This window comes from Panulirus ornatus, chromosome 38 (genome assembly GCF_036320965.1).
Source record: "Panulirus ornatus isolate Po-2019 chromosome 38, ASM3632096v1, whole genome shotgun sequence".
In the NCBI taxonomy this organism is placed as follows: Eukaryota; Metazoa; Arthropoda; class Malacostraca; order Decapoda; family Palinuridae; genus Panulirus; species Panulirus ornatus.
In genome coordinates this window covers 5,144,819-5,164,251 of record NC_092261.1, presented here as the reverse complement: position 1 = coordinate 5,164,251, position 19,433 = coordinate 5,144,819, and the positions used below count along the sequence as shown (strand labels likewise).

The 19,433-nt window shown below is 48.8% G+C and overlaps 1 protein-coding gene across 1 annotated transcript in view; it reads left to right on the top strand.

Annotated features, from left to right (window-relative positions):
• Window positions 1-19,433, top strand: part of LOC139760946 (unconventional myosin-XVIIIa-like) — a 281,136-nt gene that overhangs the window by 48,960 nt on the left and 212,743 nt on the right. The gene's annotated exons all lie outside the window — the stretch shown is intronic.

Below are 19,433 nucleotides of genomic sequence, written 5' to 3'. Positions count from 1 at the left end.
AGGTAGACACGAGTTCGTCCTCTCAGAGAAGGATATGCTTTAGAGAACGATGAGCCAGCATATATGAAAGTGCTAAACGGTGTATTGTACCAGCTGCCGTATGAGGAATGACAACAACAGTACTCATCTATACGGAGAGGTGACAGGTACTGGCCAGGGGCAAGAGACAGTACTGCAAACCACGTTACCTCCAACCTCTTCTCCGAGTCTGGGAAATATCGGCTCGATAATGATTCTTACAGGACTCCAGTTCACTACCGTCATCTGGTGGAGCGGAGAGAGAGGAAGGTTCGTGGTGGCTGAGAAACCTTTCAGATAAACAGTCATACAAGACATTTGCTCTCGTAACAGGCGAGACTCACGTCAACAGAGGACACAACCATGAAGGAAGAGGATATCGAACCTGTTATTCATGAGCAGCGGAGAACTGAATCGTGTATCAACTGTCACCAAAACAAACCAGCTCGGATCACAACATGATGGACGAGCAGACGACCTCGAAAGATAACAGTCTCTCCTCCTCCTTCCTCCTTCCCCAAGTACTGACCTTGATCAGAAATTGTTCAGCTTGTGGATCTTCAGCACCAGCCTTATAAAGCAAGGAAGAGATAAAAAGCTGTTGATCATTCATGGCGTTAACCGTGTGCATTACGTCTCTTCACACCAGTGTTTAGAAGAAATAAGTTCGGGAAAGTTTAAAGAATACACCGAACACATCCCAGTAAGGAAATATGTAAAAGGATACACCAAATACCCCAGAAAAGGACGTTTAAAGATCACACCAAACACGTCTCAGAGGAGACAAAAACGATTTAAAGATGAGTGACAGTCCTCTTTCTCAGATTCCCCCAAGCGTTCCTTTCAGAGGAGACTGGATGGATTGAGGTATAGAAGCCATAGAACAACACTAGTAATCGTCAGATTTACGATCCAAAGTATTTCTTTTTTCAAGGAAAGAGATCATAAGCGCCTCAGGTAATGACCTCCAACTCACAGAGGAAGGTTCATGTACGTATATGTGATAATATGCAAAGTTTGTTTACGTTGGTTATGCTCTTCAGGCAGTCAGCGGCGCAGAGATCTGCTGGATCTTATGTCTGGCAAGGCAGTCGTATCTAACCTGGCCACCGCCACATGATGCCCTCCTCACAGCTTCCACCGTCCACGGCCACGTCACTCGCCACACACAGCAGCTGGTAGTACCACCAGCTTTCCGAGATGCAGGAAGTACCGCTGCAAGGGGCCATCAGTCCCTTATGTAACCTCACTTCATAACTGCCAACTATAACAACTCACCTTTTTTGTCCTTTTATTGTTTACTTGTTTTATCGTTTCCTTTAAGTTTTAAGCTGATCTTCATTTTTGATATTATGATATGTATGTTTTCTCTTATATTTCCTGTAAATTAATGTAAGGTATCACACCAAAGCCTTATAAGAAAAAAGTCACTATTATTATTATTATTATTATTATTATTATTATTATTATTATTATTATTATCATTATTATTATTATTATTATTATTACTACTACTAATACTACTACAAATATTATTTCATTATTATTATTATTATTATTATTATTATTATTATTATTATTATTATTATTATTATTTTATTATGAAATGCGTCCAGAGGAAATAACTGGTGTATCATAACCTTGGATGTATAACTTTCAGAACAGAGCAACAGGTGACTATACATATGCCTACTGTGTTGAAAGCACTCTGCCCTTAGGATAGAAGTCTTCCCTCACACCCTCACTGTGAGACCAACAAACTGCACCGTCCGAGCCACGTACCATGTATTTCAGGGTAGTGCAGCACAATCTTGTCGGCTGAGGGCACCAGAGATCTGAGGACAAACACAGCGTATCAGCCAAGCCTTCCAACGAGAGACAGAAAATAGCACGATGTCAAATAACGTAAAAAGAAAAAAAAAATTCTTCTCTTCGGATGGCATGAAGGAATGAAGTCACGCACTAGATACAAGAATAATACAGAGCGAGGCTCATCAGTGATTTAGGCATGACGTATGGATAATCAGAGATGATAGGCTTTGGGTGCTGAGCATTAGAACAAGGGAAGAAAGAGTCCTGGATATCTTCATAAAAGAAATGGTCAGTTTTCCCCGCCCAAGATACACCGGACCAGTTAGGTTACACAATGGATGCTCGCTGAGGAGCTGCAGTATTAAAAAGCCTGGAAGATCAAGTCTTCTTCAGGTGATCTTGTTCGCCGACTGAGTTGTTAGGGTAGGGTACAGCCCATGAAATATTCGTAATATATGCACCTTTACTGCTAACGAACCCACCTCTCTTCGCCTGCCCCGTTCTCCTATCCCGAGCCTTGACTATCTCCCCCCCTCCCCAACACCACAACTTCCCCTGCCCGCTCCCACCCGACCCCTAGCCCTGCCTCAGTCCTGTCTGCTCTGATCCTGTCACACGGCTAATGTCTCGCTCCTTTGTCGCCTCCTTGTTACATAAGCCACTCCCCTCCAAGCTCGCCCACACATCCCACTTGCAACCCAACTTGTTCCTGTCCTCCTGTCCTGGCTATTCCCTCCTTCCACTGACACCAGAGGAGAGACTGGTGTTGCGCAAAGGGTCTTGGGGATACTGGGTGTGACACCCCTGTAGCGCTAGTTGTGTTGTGTTGGCTCACCTTACGAGGAGTTCCGGCAGAGGGATTAGAGCGCGGCACCTGATGTTGGGGTCAAGGTGGGTATTAAGGTCCCAAACTGGACCTGATAACTGCCCTAACTCACCCCGCAGGGTCACCCGCCGCCACCTGTGACGCCAAGAATCGTCTCCTTGTGAGCCCTGAGTCATAAGGCTCCTCAGCGTTGTTATCTCGTGTACATGACCTCGCCTCACCTCCACTACTGACGCGGACGAGAGGTTTAGTGTGACCAGCCTACACCACCGTCACTCCCACTTGGTCAGGGAAGGAAGCCACTGGCCTGATATCCTCGTGGAACTGTCGTTTCCAGAGCCCTGCTGAGGGTATGGGGACACGTTTTAAAGGTCTTGCATGCATGAGGCATTCACCAGAAGAGCAGGCGAACAGCGACCACGGTCTGTCGAAGCGTGCGCTTGCAGCGTTGCTACCCTTCGGTATGGCTTTTTTTTCTGCTTCTTGATTGTGGGTACAAGGAACGCGAGAGGCAAGACGACAAGCAGAGGCAGGGAGGCGGCGGCGGTGGTGATGATGCCCACTGGCGCCACGCCACCAGACCACATCCTCACTCGGGCCTACATTACATGACAGTCGAGTTGATGAAAGTTGACTCTCGGTGTACAGGTCTTGTGGGGGTTGGTTTGGGGTCCACCTCACCTCCCGGGTCCTGGTCCTGCCAGCCACACTCCGCCAAGCATCGCCGATGGTCTTACGATTTTTATAAGCTTAAAGCACAGCCTTAACCTCTGCTACCATGTGTTGCATTACCACCACTGCGGTTGTTAGTGAAGAGCAACGGCCTTTATAATCCCAGCCATTACCAGTGTACCACCATTATCACCACCTGTACCACCATCATTACTACCACTACCACCACCTTTACCACCACTACTACCATTTTTACCACCACTGTCTGCTGTATCATCAGTACTACCAGTACCAGCTGTACGACCACCGCTACCTGTACCACCTCTACCAAGACCCACACCAGCAGCTGGGCGATGATGGTATTCAAGCCCAGCTCGTGCTGTAACTTGACTTGCTGGGAGGGACGTGTATTTGCACAGGTGCGAAGTCTGCTCTGGGAGGCCCCGAGGGTGGGCGGGGAGGAGGTGTTGAGGGCCTGGGGATAGGGAGTGGGCCGGGAATGGGGGAGGGGGGGAGGGATGGGGAATGGCAGAGGGAGGCCACCTGGTCGAGGCACCAAGCGTGAAAATATTGATATTGGCCACATGTAGTAGTGAGGTGGCCAGGTAATGGATCCTCTGAATGGGTTGCTGCCTTATCGAAGCACAGAGTGTGGCACGGAGGGGAGGGATAAGCTTGCCAGTGATGTATGTGGCACGTGAGGGGTGCAACACTATCGTCGGAGGGGGTTGCTTACGGGGTGGTACAGTGTGTATGTGTGTGTGTGTGTGTGTGTGTGTGTGTGTGTGTGTGTGTGTGTGTGTGTTTGGGGTGGGGAGAGAAGGAGGGGTTGATAGGTTACCAGCTGCGTGATATGACCCAGGAATACCTGAGTGGGTGCTGGAGTAGGTCTTCCCCCTCCCTTGCAAGGTGTGGGGGGAAGGGGTTGGTCTGGTCGAAGGCCACCCCGTGCTGGGATGTTGATGGTTCCTCCGAACTGCGTGAGCGTTGTGTGCGACGTAATATTACGTCCCCGAGACGAGATGTCGCGACCGGGACCCACGCTGGATGGAGTCGCATTGTCGGGTGAGGGACGGGTGGGAGACGGGCATACCTGGTGATTAGACGGGGAGCAGGGGACAGGGGTTAAGGTGCTTGGCCTAACGTTAAGTGCGTCTCCTGATTGGCAAGGGAAGATATCAAGATAGATGTAAGCGTCCATAAAGGTGGCGGGGTAGGTCTGGATGGGGATTAGTGGCGGAATGGGGCTACGTGGTCCAGTGGAGCTGGGTGGGTGTGCCTGGCCACGCATTTGGAGTTGTTAATCCCGTGAACTAGATCTAACGGTGTGACTGTTAAGAAATGTAGTCCCTTAAGAATTGGTCCAAACCCTGAAAGAAATGGCAGACCGTTTTGCTAATAATGATAGATTGAATTCTGAAATTGTGTCCACACTTTTTGCATTTAGTGGATCTAATAACTGTATGAAAGACTATACAAGTTTGTTAAAAGTTGTGTCTGACGAAGACCCACTGTGACCTTGTAATAATCTTTCGTCGCTACCGCTCACAGGATGAGCGAAAAGAAATTTATGAGACAAAACTCGATGCCGCAGTGGTGCTCACCATCTCGATCAAAACCACCCGTAACCAAGAGGCACTCCTACTGCTGGCTGGCTGGCTGGCTTACAGCACGGTCAGGAGCGAGACTGAATGGTTAGTTATGGGTCTACGGAACTAATAGGTCGTTACCAGGGTAAAATGGGTCGTTGCCAGGGTGAAATTGGTCGTTGCCAGGGTGGAATAGGTCCTTACCCCAGAGTGGTAGACGAGGTGGTGGTAGTGCTGTACAGGAACATTAGGAAGGTAAATACTACGTTTTCCTTTGTTAAACTAAACACAGATGATTGTATTCAGTGGATTTGTTTTCAAAACCGAGTTTTCTTTATTTTCTTCCGGCGTTAGAAAGTTTATTCTAGTCACTACTAATAAAATTAGTGAGGATCTGTTGTTTATTTTTGGTTAGGAGGTCCTGTAACGTGATTGCTATTTGTGTGTAACGAGAAGGGAGGAGTGCACTCGTTGCCTAGTCTCTTAACCTTATATATGTATCATGTCTTTACTTCAGTGTGTGTACTTACACACACACACACACACACACACACACACACACACACACGAGTCTTCCCGGTTACCTGTTCATTGACCAGCCCCGGGGGCGGATGAACACCAACCTTGCAAGTCTTCCGTGAAAATTACTGATTATTCACTGGAAGGGTAGAGGAGGGGAGGGAATCTGCTACAGAAGGCGCGAAGGAAGTTAATCGTTTACTGAATACATGAGGGGAAACAGGGCTGACCGTATCGCAAGAGTTGTGCCGAACACCTGGTGGACTTACAATGACCTCACCTTTGGAGAGCACAAGAAGGGAAGACGAAGACTGTCGAATCTAAAGTGAATACGGTAGCTTGAGCACTGAAGACTTTCAAGAGTGATGTTGTGTCCAGATTAAAAGATTTTGATGTACTCCCAACACACACAGAGCCAGTGAAGCCGCCGAGTTTGAAAACGCCTGAAGGTACTTTACCTTCATCGTGAATTTCCGTAACCGAAGCTTTCTAAAGACGTACTGTAAAACGTAGACGTAATGTGTGCGTTTTTTTTTGTAAACAGAAGAGGCCGGGTCAGTGGTAGTAATTATCAGGCAAATGAAGCGTGGGCTGTGAGGAACCTTTATTGGTTTAATGAGATTCCTTCTTAGCTGGCCTCCACGATGCAGCGTCCCGTCTGGCTGATTTGGTGGACCTCAGGGCCGTGGCTGGACCGCTAAACATGGATGGATTACAAGTAAAAGTTCTCTCTGGAGGCCCAGCCAGAATACCTTACTAGATTACGTTCCTGGTTTGTTGATTCTAGTGTCGAGGTGGAGGGCTGAAGTGTCGGTCGAGCCGGCAGCGTTAGTATATACCCCTGGCAGATCACTTATGGTATGTCCTACGGATATTAAGACAGTTCGGTTATGAACTTTATTGATGTAAAAGTTCAGTTGTAAGGGAAATATTTGTATCTGTTGCTGATACTGTTATTGTTGTGGTGTGTGCAGAAATACAGTATTAGGTTATTGTTAGTTTTATTGTGAGTTATGCCTTTGGCAGCGCGGTCGGTCAAGTGACTAAACTCTTGTCCCCTACGCCGTTGTCGTACCTTTGCCTGTGGCAGCCACTTTGTCAATCATCTGCTTGGCGGACGTAGGAGGTTAGTATCACCGTCACTTCCTACGCGGGATAAACACTTATCTTTAAAAGCAAAGACTTAAAGTGGTGGAGAATATATTACGCGTGAGCTTTGCTTGATGTAGGAAATCGACAGAGTTGTATTGTTCATAAAACAGTAAATCAATGAATTGGTGAATGAACGAGTCAACGTATCCCGCCATGATATGGCCTATAGTATTGGGCTATCAAATAGAAGTTGTAGAACTGTGCGGAGAAAGGACTTTGTAGTTTTCATTAAAGCAGATAGATGAGTAGAGGTAGTAACTTTAAGAAACACTTCATCAGATGAAATGCGTCCATTGTATGGAGGGAGAAACAAGATCAGCACACCACAGGATGCTGTCATTGCTAGATTAAGGCTAAGCTACAGGTATTATTGCACTTTGGCCTATCTGAAGATCTTACTGTTGTGGCCATCCATTTGAGCACTGTGTCTAAGACTGTGAAAGAAAGAATAGGGGAAAGTCCACTCATACTCTTCAAACACTGGGACGATATATTATTGTTAATATCAAGATACCTAGCATTCTTAAATTACAGCCACTTTTTGCAAACAGTAGATAGAATTACAGTAGGAAAGACTGTAAGCTTAAGTAATGTACCAACGTTGTAATGTTGTATGTAATGATTACCTGTCATCTGGGGAATGAGAGAAACCCTTTGTAAACTCCATAACATTGTGTGAACTCTGACTATTCATAGGATTGGCCGATACCATGTGAGGTGTGAAGACGTAATGGGTCAGGTGTAAGGTGGTACGGCAGCAAGAACCGTTTCCCTTCTATGCCAGGGAGATGAGCTAATTGGCCAACTATTTATACCTCATGCTGATGCCGGGTTGCCACCTCATCCGTCTTGTATTTACTAAGCAGCATTTTTCTCGATGATTTGCTGACTTTTTATTTCAAGCGATGTTTTCTCACAGATGATGTTGTTGTGGTAATTGTATATCTAATTTGTACTTCCATTAAGTTATCATGAGAAATGATTTCGTGTGGTGTATAATTCCATTATTCAAGCTTGTGAGTCACCATGTTTAATTTTTTTATGTTAGCTGAGACGGCTACAGCAGGGCAAGTATTACTCCTTCAAAGAGCATGGTCGGCTGGAGTCTGCGAACCCTCAGAATTGGAAGAGGCAGACCATCCAGCGATGGCGACGCTTTTCAGAGCACTTGAGGTCGTCTGACTAGGACGCCCTCTTTTTTTTTTTTTTTCTAAGGGCGAGTGGGATTGCAGGGTCAGGGAACGTGCAAGCAGTATTCACAGCCCGCAGTGAACATATCAGAATTACTGTGGACGATTGACATAAACTCAAGATTTTGATCTTGATGACATGCGGGAGGGATGTGGTTTGCAGCAGCGAAATTAGTGAAGGTCTGACCTCCAGTTTGAAGGACAGAAATGGAATGCCCAGCGAAGATAATGCGTGTGGAAAGTAAGGGTAACGTGAGGGCAGTCGATGACTTTGGACACATCTTGGGACCCAGTCTGACCAGCGCTCTTCATATCCATGTTAGAAATATCATGAACTGACGAGGGGGAATGGGAATTAAGGACTCTGAGTAGATACCTTTGGCTTGTGTCTGATCAGCCAGGCTGTGGGAGTCCCATACAGATCCCCAGACATCGGTGGTGGTGAAATAGCCTGGCCAATCACAGGAGCGACCGCAGAGTTTGACCACAAAATGAAATGTTTAAGGTAAAGACCCTGTAACGTTCATATCCCCCTCAGTATTGTGACATTTAAGGGATGCTTAACACTAAGATGACCACGTTGCTTAAGGGTCTTTGAAGATGTTTGTGGCGTATTTTGACCATAAAGTAGCGAGTTTTATAGGCCGGAGCGTGTTGTGGTCCGGTTGATGGTGCTACACCAGCCCTGCCTGAGGTAAGTACGCCTCCTTCACACCTACTGAAGACCTGTACTGCAGCTCATCCCATCCATCAAAACATCTTTCTCCCGTTTTACTCCATCGGAATAAGAGGCATTGCGAAGTAAATTTGTCACAAAGAATTATATATATATATATATATATATATATATATATATATATATATATATATGTATATGTGTGTGTGTGTGTGTGTGTGTGTGTCTGTGTGTGTGTGTGAGTGTGTGTGTGTGTGTGTATAAACTTTAGAGGAAAGTCGAGGAACAAGAGCCTAGCCTAGTTGTAGCACCGGAGGATTGTCCTCCTCGTCTTCCTTTGTCTCTCCTCGTAAATATCTATTTAATATTGTGATCAGCAACACTTAGGAAACACCTCCTAGTTTTTGCCTCTGTGGCACTTTTTGCCCTCACGAACGCTGACGACCTTCCAACATGCTATGCTAGACTGTCGCAGCCCACCTGGCCCGCTGACGTTCGTGCCCTCTTCTTCAATTATTTATGTATTTATTTATTTATTATTATTATTATTATTATTATTATTATTATTATTATTATTATTATTATTATTATTATTATTATTATTATTATTATTATTATTATTATTATTATTATTTATGTTATTATTATTACTTAGATTGGCCAACACCCAACCCAGGCGTTCACCTCCCCGTGGGTCTGATCGTTAGGTGGGTACCTGGCTTAGACTGGTGTGTGTGTGTGTGTGTGCACCACATAAGAGGAAAGACATGATAGATATAACACATAAATCGTTACCACGCGCATGCACACATACACTTATATTCAAGAGATGGGGCGATACGAGTGTAAAACCCCATTCCCATACACTACAGATAGGTAATTACACGCAAATAGCATACAGTATCTATTTTCTCCACATATCTTTTCATCTCAGTGTCCTGATTACATTATTCTATACGATCAAAGCTGCTCCAACCCCTGTTAATTGTTTTCAATGCTTCATTGTTCTTCCTGCCTTAGCGAGGAACGAATGTGTTCAACTGATCCCTTCTGTAGCTGTCATGTATAACGCAATAAGACCAGATCTCACCAGCTATAGCCCAGCCCCACTGTGTAATTCCTTGGTTGACCTTGACCGCTCCAGAAAATATTTCTGTTTAGATTAACGCGTTGTTTTCTTTGCAGGTGAGTGTTGGTGGCAGTTCGCCGAGGGGTTTTGTGTCCTGGTGGCTGGGCCACTGTTGCCGGAGACTCGCTCTCCTCTTGACAACACTGGCAGTAAGTGAACGCACACATGTGTTTATCTATACTTCTCTGTGTATCTATTCTTACGATAATATTTGTGTATGTTCGTTAGTATTAGGGCGAGCATGAAGGTTGGCGGTATTCCTTACCAGGATCTCCGTATGTTGTGAGATACATACGCACTTTTGGGGTAATATACATTAACGAATTCTACGAACTTCTTACCTCACACAAGTTCCAGTAATAGTTTATATTGTATCTTAGTGAAAATGTTTCTTATAACTTTATACGAAGACAGAAAGAATTGTTACCAGAGTTCTTTGTGTGACGCATCGTTACTGGTTTTGTCTGTTGTCAACATTGCACCTCTCTCAGACCTTCCATTCTGGTAATTAGAGGGCGTCATGTGTCCCTGTATTAGAATTCGTTTGAAGGAGATAATGGACAAAAGGAGGAGGGAAATAAGCAAAGTTAGAAGACAAAATAAGGAATCTCAGGAAGTCTTTCAGCCGATCTTTTAGCTTGGACTGGCCTGAGGTTGGTTCTGATTGCGTGTGTAGGAGGCAGGTGCACAGCCTTGAACCGGCGTGAAATCGAGGATCCTATCATTGTGGTTTGCATGAGGCCGTGGGTGGGAGCGCTGAGGCGAGCGGGCAGAGCCAGTGGATGAGACGGGGTAAGGAGGACGTCAGTGGACCAGCAGGAGGGAAGCTGCTGCCGTGTGTCTCAGCAGGAGGACCTCATTGGACCGGCAGGAGGCAAGCTGCCGTAGTGTGTCTCAGCGTTGTGGGATCCATAGGCTACGGTGAACACGGCGTGCTCCTGTAGTATTGCCGGTGACCCACGCGCAGTTTGGCTTACGTAAAGATAATGAATAAACTGTACGATTCTCATAAGAATATATCCCATGGTTGAAGAGCTGGGGTTTGGGTGGGTGCTTAGATTAGGTGCATGTACCCTCGAGGTGGGTGACGTTATCAAGTTTTACACTAGTTTTACACAGGTCCAGGCGCATGTGCAGTGGTAGAACTGAAGTTTGCGAGGGTTGACTGTCCGGTTTCTAGAGGATTAAGGTGGTCATAGAAAATTTACGGGTGTCATAACATTTGAGCGCCATCAGGAAGTTATTCACTGAGGATGAAAGTGTTGAAGAAGGGAGGCTTTGGGTTCAGCATCGGAGGGAGTGTGGTAGGGATTGTGGTGAGGATTCTTGTGAGGTGTGGTAGGGAGGACGAGAGGTGATTTAGCGAGGGCTGACGTCTCCATTAATGTGGGTTACATTATAGCATATTTTCAAGTACGCCTCGACCATCCTATGCCTTCTTAAGTGACAGGGTTCAGTTCAGGAGTCTACCACCTCCATGAATAACATTTAAGTAAAGAGATAAACGATAGGAAATGGGAGTAAGGTGGTAACCTGTCAGGGCTGGTGCAGATAAGCTGCCCTGTTTATCTTGGCCACTCGACGCTCAAAAGATCTCCTGAGGCAGAGGGGCCTGCTCGAGACCAACTCAGACCCCGAGGAGGTCTGACTCGACTCCTGCCGTAGGCCTAACCAAATTTTGACGAGGATTCTTTCCTATTAAGACTCGGCAGTCTGTGCTTGACGCTACCTTACCCATGTAGGAAATAGCGAACACGTATGAATTATATATATATATATATATATATATATATATATATATATATATATATATATATGTATATGTGTGTGTGTGTGTGTGTGTGTCTTTGTGTCTGTGTCTGTGTGTTGTAGGTAAAGTGATACAATTGATAAGATTAGCAAACTTGCATTTCTTATTCCATTGTCCATAAATTCGTTTTATTTTAGCGCAGTTGTGACTCCACAGCCGATTTAACGGTTAATTTCGTGTAGCTGTGGTGATGAAGTCATGCGGTCGGGTTTAGGTGGGTCGAGGGGGGGAAGGGGGACTGAATATTCCCTCGTCGGCATCCCTCGGGGGCGCGTGTTGGCACTGCCCCACCTGGCCATGACGTCATAGTGCCACCACTGTGCCAGAGGTATCCCGGCGCGTGATGCAGCCGGTGGTCTGGTATGGAGAGGAGGAGGAGGAGGAGGAGGAGGAGAAGGGGTACCGCCCCTGCCCTCCTGCTGGTGTAGGCATTGATGCCATTCACAGGATGGTAACAATCTCCTCCCCTCCCCCCTCCTCCTCCCCCCTCCCCCAAGTCAACTACTAGTCGGATCTCGTGTAGCAGATCCTGTAGCCCGTGTCGTGAGACACAGACCCTGGAGGTCTTGTCTGTTGTTAGCCCGTGTCATGTGACACAGACCTCTGAGGTCTTGTCTGTTAGCCCGTGTCATGTGACACAGACCTCTGAGGTCTTGTCTGTTAGCCATTGTCGTGTGACACAGACCTTGGAGGTTTTGTCTGTTAGCCCGTGTCGTGTGACAACATCTAGAATTGTTCTCCTTACCTTGCTCTTCTTACCATACGTCCTCGCTTGCTAGGACACCTTCAGGACCTTCAGGCATAACGGCTGGCTTCCCTCCTGACCTATGGTTGCTGGGGCCCCGCGTCGGTGGCACGGGTAACATCTCTCATAATCCACCTGACCCCATCACCACCGCCTGACCCGTCTGTTGCCAGCAGGTGGAACGCCGCCATTCCACCTCTGCATTTACCCCCTTAAATCGCCATTTACCCATCTGCTTTACTCACCCCTTTCTTCATCCCCCCCTTACTCACGGCCTGACTCCCTAAGGGAGAGATGATGGTACAGTAGGGGTAGTGCCAAGATGGCTCTGATGATGTGCCAGATATCTAAATCGGTTCGTCGAGTGCCAACCCCGGCCTACATACACCTGTATTATCTATCTACGTGCACGGGCATCTCCAGCGTCCTAGGGGCCTTGCACGTACTCGGGAATGGTTCGAGTGTGATTTTTGGACTCGCGGGTAGAGAGAACTTTATACATCTGGTTTCGTCAGTATGATCCTGTCATCGTAAGATTGAGTTGATGAGCTGATGTTACCAGAGGGGCATCAGCCACATGGGAAGCCGTCGGAATGGAATTGATGAACTGAAAGGCTAGATTTTGGTTGGAGGGTGGCAAGAGTAGGTGCAACAAGGGTGGAGTGCCGGGCGTGGGTGTGGGCGGTTGTAGCGAGGGTGTAGTGTGGGTTATGACGTGGGTGGAGGGCGTGGTGGGCGCGGCAGTGTGGCAGGGGACTGGCCACACCTGTAGGGCCTGGCCGGGCCGAGCCGGGCTGCGCCGCCTCACATCACATGGTCAGCTCGGCGGCGGCAGCGGCCGATGGCAGACTGCTTGGGAAGGTGCAGGGTGGTCCCAGGGACGAGGCGGGCACCAGAGTGTACTGGAAGGACACTGGCCATGGGTTCTCCTACAGGAGAGGAGCCTCTAGGGTGATCAGGGATCGGTCTATGACCTGGGTGTCTTGGAAGGACACTGACCCTGGGTTCTCCTGCAGGAGAGGAGCCCCCAAGGGTGATCAGGGATCGGTCTGTGACCTGGGTGCCTTGGAAGGATACCGGGCTAGGGCTGTCTTGCAGGATGGAGCCCTTCCAGAACGGCCACGTTCAGGTCCTGAGCGATGGTTTAGAGAAGTGAGGAAGCCTTCCCCTGGCCCACTCATCAACAGGTCTGAGCGGACGTAGCGATAAGGCGTTTCTCTTTTCAGTGGATGAAAGTATTTAGTCATTGATAGAATGGAAGTGAGTCTTACATAAAGCATTTGGATAGAAGCAAAACTCACATATCATTAATGAGTTGACAATTTGTATCTTGGAATTTCACTATTCCTTTTGTGTAGATATGGTAAGCCATTTGTGTAGATGAAAATTTTGGATAAGCCATTGAAAATGTAATTGTTTCAAGGGTGACTTAGATTTGATAGCGTTATGTCTTGTGAATTACATATTTTGAGTTATAGGCAATGAGACGCACTAATGTTGCCTTCAGACGTTACATGAGCAGTGACCCCGTGTGATGTTATGGAGCCATTTCATGACTCGGCGCATTACACTGGTTTTTTGGCACACTTCCTCCTTGATCCGTGTGACCGGAGGGGCAGCGTCGCCTGTCCGCTCGCCCGGCCATCTGCCTGACCATCTGACATAGCGGAGTTATGTAAGGAAGGCTCTTGTAGAGATGCATCCCTCGTAGACGTTAACATTCAGCCGTTTTTATAAATTATCAGTTGCTCCGCCGGTGCAGAGGCCGCACCTCCACCATCGTAGAGTTCCTCCTCTTTCCTTGACGTCAGTTCCAGACAACCAGCCCCTCTCACAGAGGCCCCAGGCCATTTCTCTTTGTCTCCCTGGTCACATCTCAGGTGCGTCCGCCGGACGGTAAGCTAACTACAGGCTACATTCTGAAGGTAGTATATACAATACCCAGTAGTTGATCGGGGACTCAGCGCCCAGTATGGCTGTTAATTGTTGATGATCCAATTGCTTACAGCGTGGTAGGTATTGATTATAAATATAAACGTGGATATTAATTACGGCCATAAAAGCTTCACACGATCGGGCCTCCTGGCCAACTGTGTCATTGTTCATCATCTTCAGGATTGCGTTGTCTGGTTGTGTGTGTTAAGGTGACGTGATCAGGTCGCCAGGCATGTGTGATGTTAAAGTGAACATTATCACGTCGTCAGGTCTGTATGTGTCGACGTGATCCGGCCGTCAAGTATGTCGTAAGAAGCTGACGTGCAGATGTTGGTTGGTAGCGTCTTGACAGACCCTGCACACCAAGGCAAATATGGAGCTGCTGATACTTGGGCTCAGTTGCCCTTGGGAAATCCTTGAAAGTATGTTTCCCACTTTTCGCTCAAAAATGCCTCACGGTTCTCTCGCCAGACATGGATGATTCTGTAAAACGTTTAACACTGATATTTAAAGGTGTAAGAAAACAAATCATACAAAAAGGATAAATGTCATGGGCCCAAGATGGTTTAATGCATTCCCTGAAGCCATTAGAATCTATCTAGGCTGTACCATGGGGGGAAGGTTTGGAAATAGAAAATGCTTGTACAGAGGAATATCACGGCTGTTTTGTCACAGGCGTAACCGTGGGAGTAGAAAATCACAGATACCAATATTAAATATACGTAAGGTAAGCAAAGGTCCTTGACCGAGCTCTTGGGGTGGTATACCACCGATGTCATCATTATGTGTGGTAAGGTAAGATTCCAGACCCAGCTGTGGGAGCAGAAGACCTCCTAGACCATCATATGGCAAACGGAACGTAAGGTAAGATTCCAGACCCTGCTGTGGGGATAGAAGACCTCCTAAACCATCGTAGGGTATACGTAAGGTAAGATTCTGAACCCATCTGAGGAGGTAGAAGACCTCGGAAACATCGTAATTCATTCGTAAGATAAGGTAACGACTGTGGTAGCAGTGGAAAGTGTTCTGACGGTTTGTCCCTCTACAAGATGTGGGACCCGCTACCCAATCAGTTAACCGCTTGGGGCAAAATTGACTTTAGAGTTAATGTTTACTTTCATTGTGTAATGATGGTCAGTTGGATGCCGTGGAAACTTTGGGTGGCTGCGATGAACTCGCAAGATGTAATTTTATGATGGTGACGTTGGCGACGGAATGTTCAATATATTTTGGCGAGAATTTCTGACAGTGGCGCCAGGTCTTCATCGGCGCTCCGACATTTATGATGACGTGGGACTCCTCCCTTCACCTCCAGTCTCCAGTGCATATCGTGCTTGTGAGCCAGCTTTACCCAGGAGAGGCATGTGCGGGGCTTCGATGCCGCAGTGGTGCATGCGGCGGGATCGCGATAGGAACATTGGCGCCGCGTGTCAGGGTAATGGTTGGTAGCAGAGCAGCTGGCACGGGCCGGGTCCTGGTGGTGGTGAAGCCAGGTCCACACCCCCGCGACCGCCAGTCACCCGCCCGCACTCACACTGCGCCTCGCACACGGCCCGACACGCCCATCCTCCACCCAGCATTACGCCCGCCCTCGCTCGCCCACGCTGCTCCTCGCTTCCTCCTTTGCCACCGCCGCATCCTCCAGGTGTGCTGCGGGAAACTCGACCTAGGAAAGTAGTCGTAGGATTGCGTGTTGTTATGGTGTTGGTTGTAAACCCAAGTACCGGGGTAATGGGGATGTGTTCGCGTGCTGTGGTCTGATCAGGTGAAGCGGTTGTCGTGGTACTGTGAGGTGTACATGGCAACTCCAGCGTCTACGACGGCGGAGGTCGATGGACGGATGACCCGGCGGAGCTGTAGAGACACTCTCCTCGATTCCCTCGCGCAGGAGGTGGACTGTTCCCCAGGACAGACGCTGCCATTAGACAAATGGTCGTCTGAGGAGCTGATCGCGTCTTGCCAGGCGCTTCTGGAGGAGGAGGCGATTGGGACAGGCACGTCCCAGGAGGTACCATCACCTGCTGATGACCAGTGCTTACCCCGTTGTCCTCACCCTCGAAGCCAGACACAACACTGTCAGAAACAGATGTCCCCAACAGACCCGCTCCCTCCTCCAGTTTCTTTGGATACGTTACTCTCATTAGAAACATTACGTACGGCATTACCTGCTATAGTACATACTGCGCCAGATTACGTAACATCACAACTCTCTTCAGGGCTATTGCCTGGTGTAGGGACCTCAAGATTGGCTCCTGTAAAAGGGCTGGTAGCCAAGTCTCCACAGGTCTCTTGGGCATCCCGTCCCAGCAGTTCTGTGGACACAATCACACCAGTACAGTGTAGTGGGTCACAGCACTCGCAACACCTTGCCTCCATAGCAGCACAGACCAATATCAAGAGACACCTGTCTTCCTCAGGTGTAAATACGTCCATATCGACCACGCCGAGTGCCCTGCCGTCTTTATCAGAAGCGGTTCCTTCTCTGGAGCGCTTAGGACTGCTTCAGGAGACACCGTCGCACCAGCACTCCTGTCACCAGGAAGTTTTGTACAATAATCACTCCCCGTCACCTGCGCAGCAGATGGCTGCTCCAGATCGACCAGTCAAGGAACAGTCAGCTCCACTGGCCAGACCCTTAGCGGAACAGTCGCTCCCCACGAGGGGACAAGCACCAGCAGAGAAGGTAGCGCTCGGAAGACTCGTGTTATACCATCTAGCATCACCCCTGAAGTTACGGTTGGAGCAGGTATCGTCACTAGCACCACCGTTATCATCCCCGGTGAGGTCGTCACCTGAGCAGTTATCATCATCGTTGAAGTCGTCATCATCACAGCTTTTGTCATCACCACTAGGATCATCGGATCATACATCCCCAGCTGTTAATTCCGTTCGGTTCCCATCTGATCAGTTTTCACCACCTGTTAAATCCCCACCAGCACTGTTGCCACCATCTGTTTCATCCCCACCAGATCAGTCATCACCATCTGTTGAATCCCCATCGGGTAATTTATCACCGCCCGTTAAATCCCCACTACAGCTGTTATCACCACCACTAAAATCCCCACCAAGGCTGTTGTCACCGCCTCTTAATTCACTCCCAGAGCAGTTATCACCACTACTAGAATCCTCACCGGGTCAGATATCACCACTACTAGATAAGGAGGCGCCTTTGGACGGATCCCCATCGGCGTTAGCATCATTAGCACCCTCATCGTTAGGTCAGTCGGGACAACAGTCTTCGTGGACTGACAGAGACGGTTGCTTGACCAGTGCTGTGGTAACGTGCCAGTCAACAGGGGCTCTGCAGCAGCCTGACCCCGAGTCTGTGTTGCTACAGTCGCAGCACCAACTGACGCAGGGGTGCCACAGCCATGCGAGGCAACGGTTGTGCCACCTACAGCAGGAGGGCATCCGTGGTGCTAGCGACAGGGATGACTCTCATCTTTCCGTAGATTGTCCTCACAGTGATATAACCACCACCAGCTTGTCCCCAGCCCACAGAGGCCGTCAGAGTTCCTGCCTCGTCCACCAGACTGTCACGTGTCTTCCCCTTCATAGGACCCGTTATTCTGTCATCAACTCTGACATGTGTGAAACCATTCCTGCTTCCCTCCCTTGCTCTCACGACTCTCCTGACTTCATTCCTTCTCCTCTCACTGTCGCGGATTCTTCATTTACCACCGTTGGTTGCACGTGCAGCCATACCTCCACCACAGTAACTGCTGATATAACCTCTCCAGAGAACGCGTTAGCACAGACTTGTTCTGTGGGTTCAGTCTGCCACACTTCTTTCCCTGCCGCCTTAGGCTCAGACATTCCTCCTCCCGCCCCTGACGGCTCCAAGGTAACCCCGGGCGACCTTCAGGAGGAGGGGACGTCCTTATACCACGGTACAGAAAGTTTGTTGGGTCCGCGGAGTGGAGTGTGTGTGGACGGCAGTAACTGGCCAGGTGGTGTGCAGCCGGTCAGTCAGGCCTGGCCCCTTGATAGTAGTTCATCTTCTGTCAGCAGCTCTTGTCCCAGTATCGATAACCTGGACATTGGTGAGACGCTTGTCTCTGACAGTGAAGATGACGAAGCTCTCTTCACCTTCAAGACCTGCAGCTCGGGTGATAATGAGAGTGGGAGCATGGGTGGAGAAGGCACCTGGTGCTCCTGTGGGGAGGTGCTCTCTACTGACGGGTCGGCGGCCACGGACGCTGACAGTGAATATAGCCTGGGCAGGTTCGCACCGTCCTCCGAAGACCTCTGGCAGTGGAACCCATCTTACGGAGATGACGACCAGGAATCCTCTCCGGTCTCCCCTGCTGGCGACAGTGCTAGCGACGTAAGAACCATGGCATCACAGGTATTACTTGGACAAGGCGCGGCCCATTGCCAAGCGTTGTTGCACAGAAGTCAGTTGGGTCATTGTGTTGACGTAGAGTGCGAGAGGCAGGCTCTACGTACACTGTCAGAAGGTGGCCGCCTCACATATAGGAGGTCAGACAGCTTACCATGGGTAGAGACGAAAGGTGACACCCCGGAAGGTTTCCCTGGCTGCCACAGTGTGTACCCGCCACACACGGTAAGTTGTGCGTCGGCAGGTGGCGCTGGTGGTGGTGCACATTGCTTGTCGCTAGCCAGCCATGGCGCCAGCGGCATCCTTACCCCTGCCCTGGCAGGCGACTCTGTCGGCAGTGTGTCACGAGATGACACAGCTTCCCGAGAACACACATCTTTACTCCCGCGGTGTCTGACCCTCAGAGAGGAACTGGTGGACGTGGTCCGTCGTAGGGCAGCGTATACTGTAGTAGAGGAGGAGACGACTGCGGCAGCGGGAGTGAGAAAGGACCGGTCGCCCCCGCCTCACACATTGCCATCAGTGCCCCATGAACTGTGCCGCCATTACCAGGCGCCGCGCAGGCCTCTCGTACTCCATCCTATCGAGCCCCTCCACCACGCCGCCACCAGCAACTGTGTGACACCTCACCTTCATAATACAGTGGAGCAAAATATGATGAAGGACGTGTTCAGTGACAGTAATTGTACTTCGAGAAAGAATGACGAGAAACAGACCAATTTAGCTAGTGTGGAGGACCCGGACCTCGGTGGCGATTGCTTTAATTCCGGTGGACGTAGCCCGCCGCCGGCAGTACCAAAGGTACCCGATGCTGAGCCAACCCCGCAGGATCGTACAGTGCAACGTAAAGACAGTATGACCGTTTATGACCAGGAAAGTTCAGTCTTAGATGCTGATGCAAGTGGAGGAACAGTGATTTATGGTCCAGGTGACCTTTTGGAGGTGTGTGGTGGTCATTATGGTGCGTGTGACGAGAGTGACGTGAAGTGTGTGGCAAGAAGCAAGGCTTGGCCGCCCC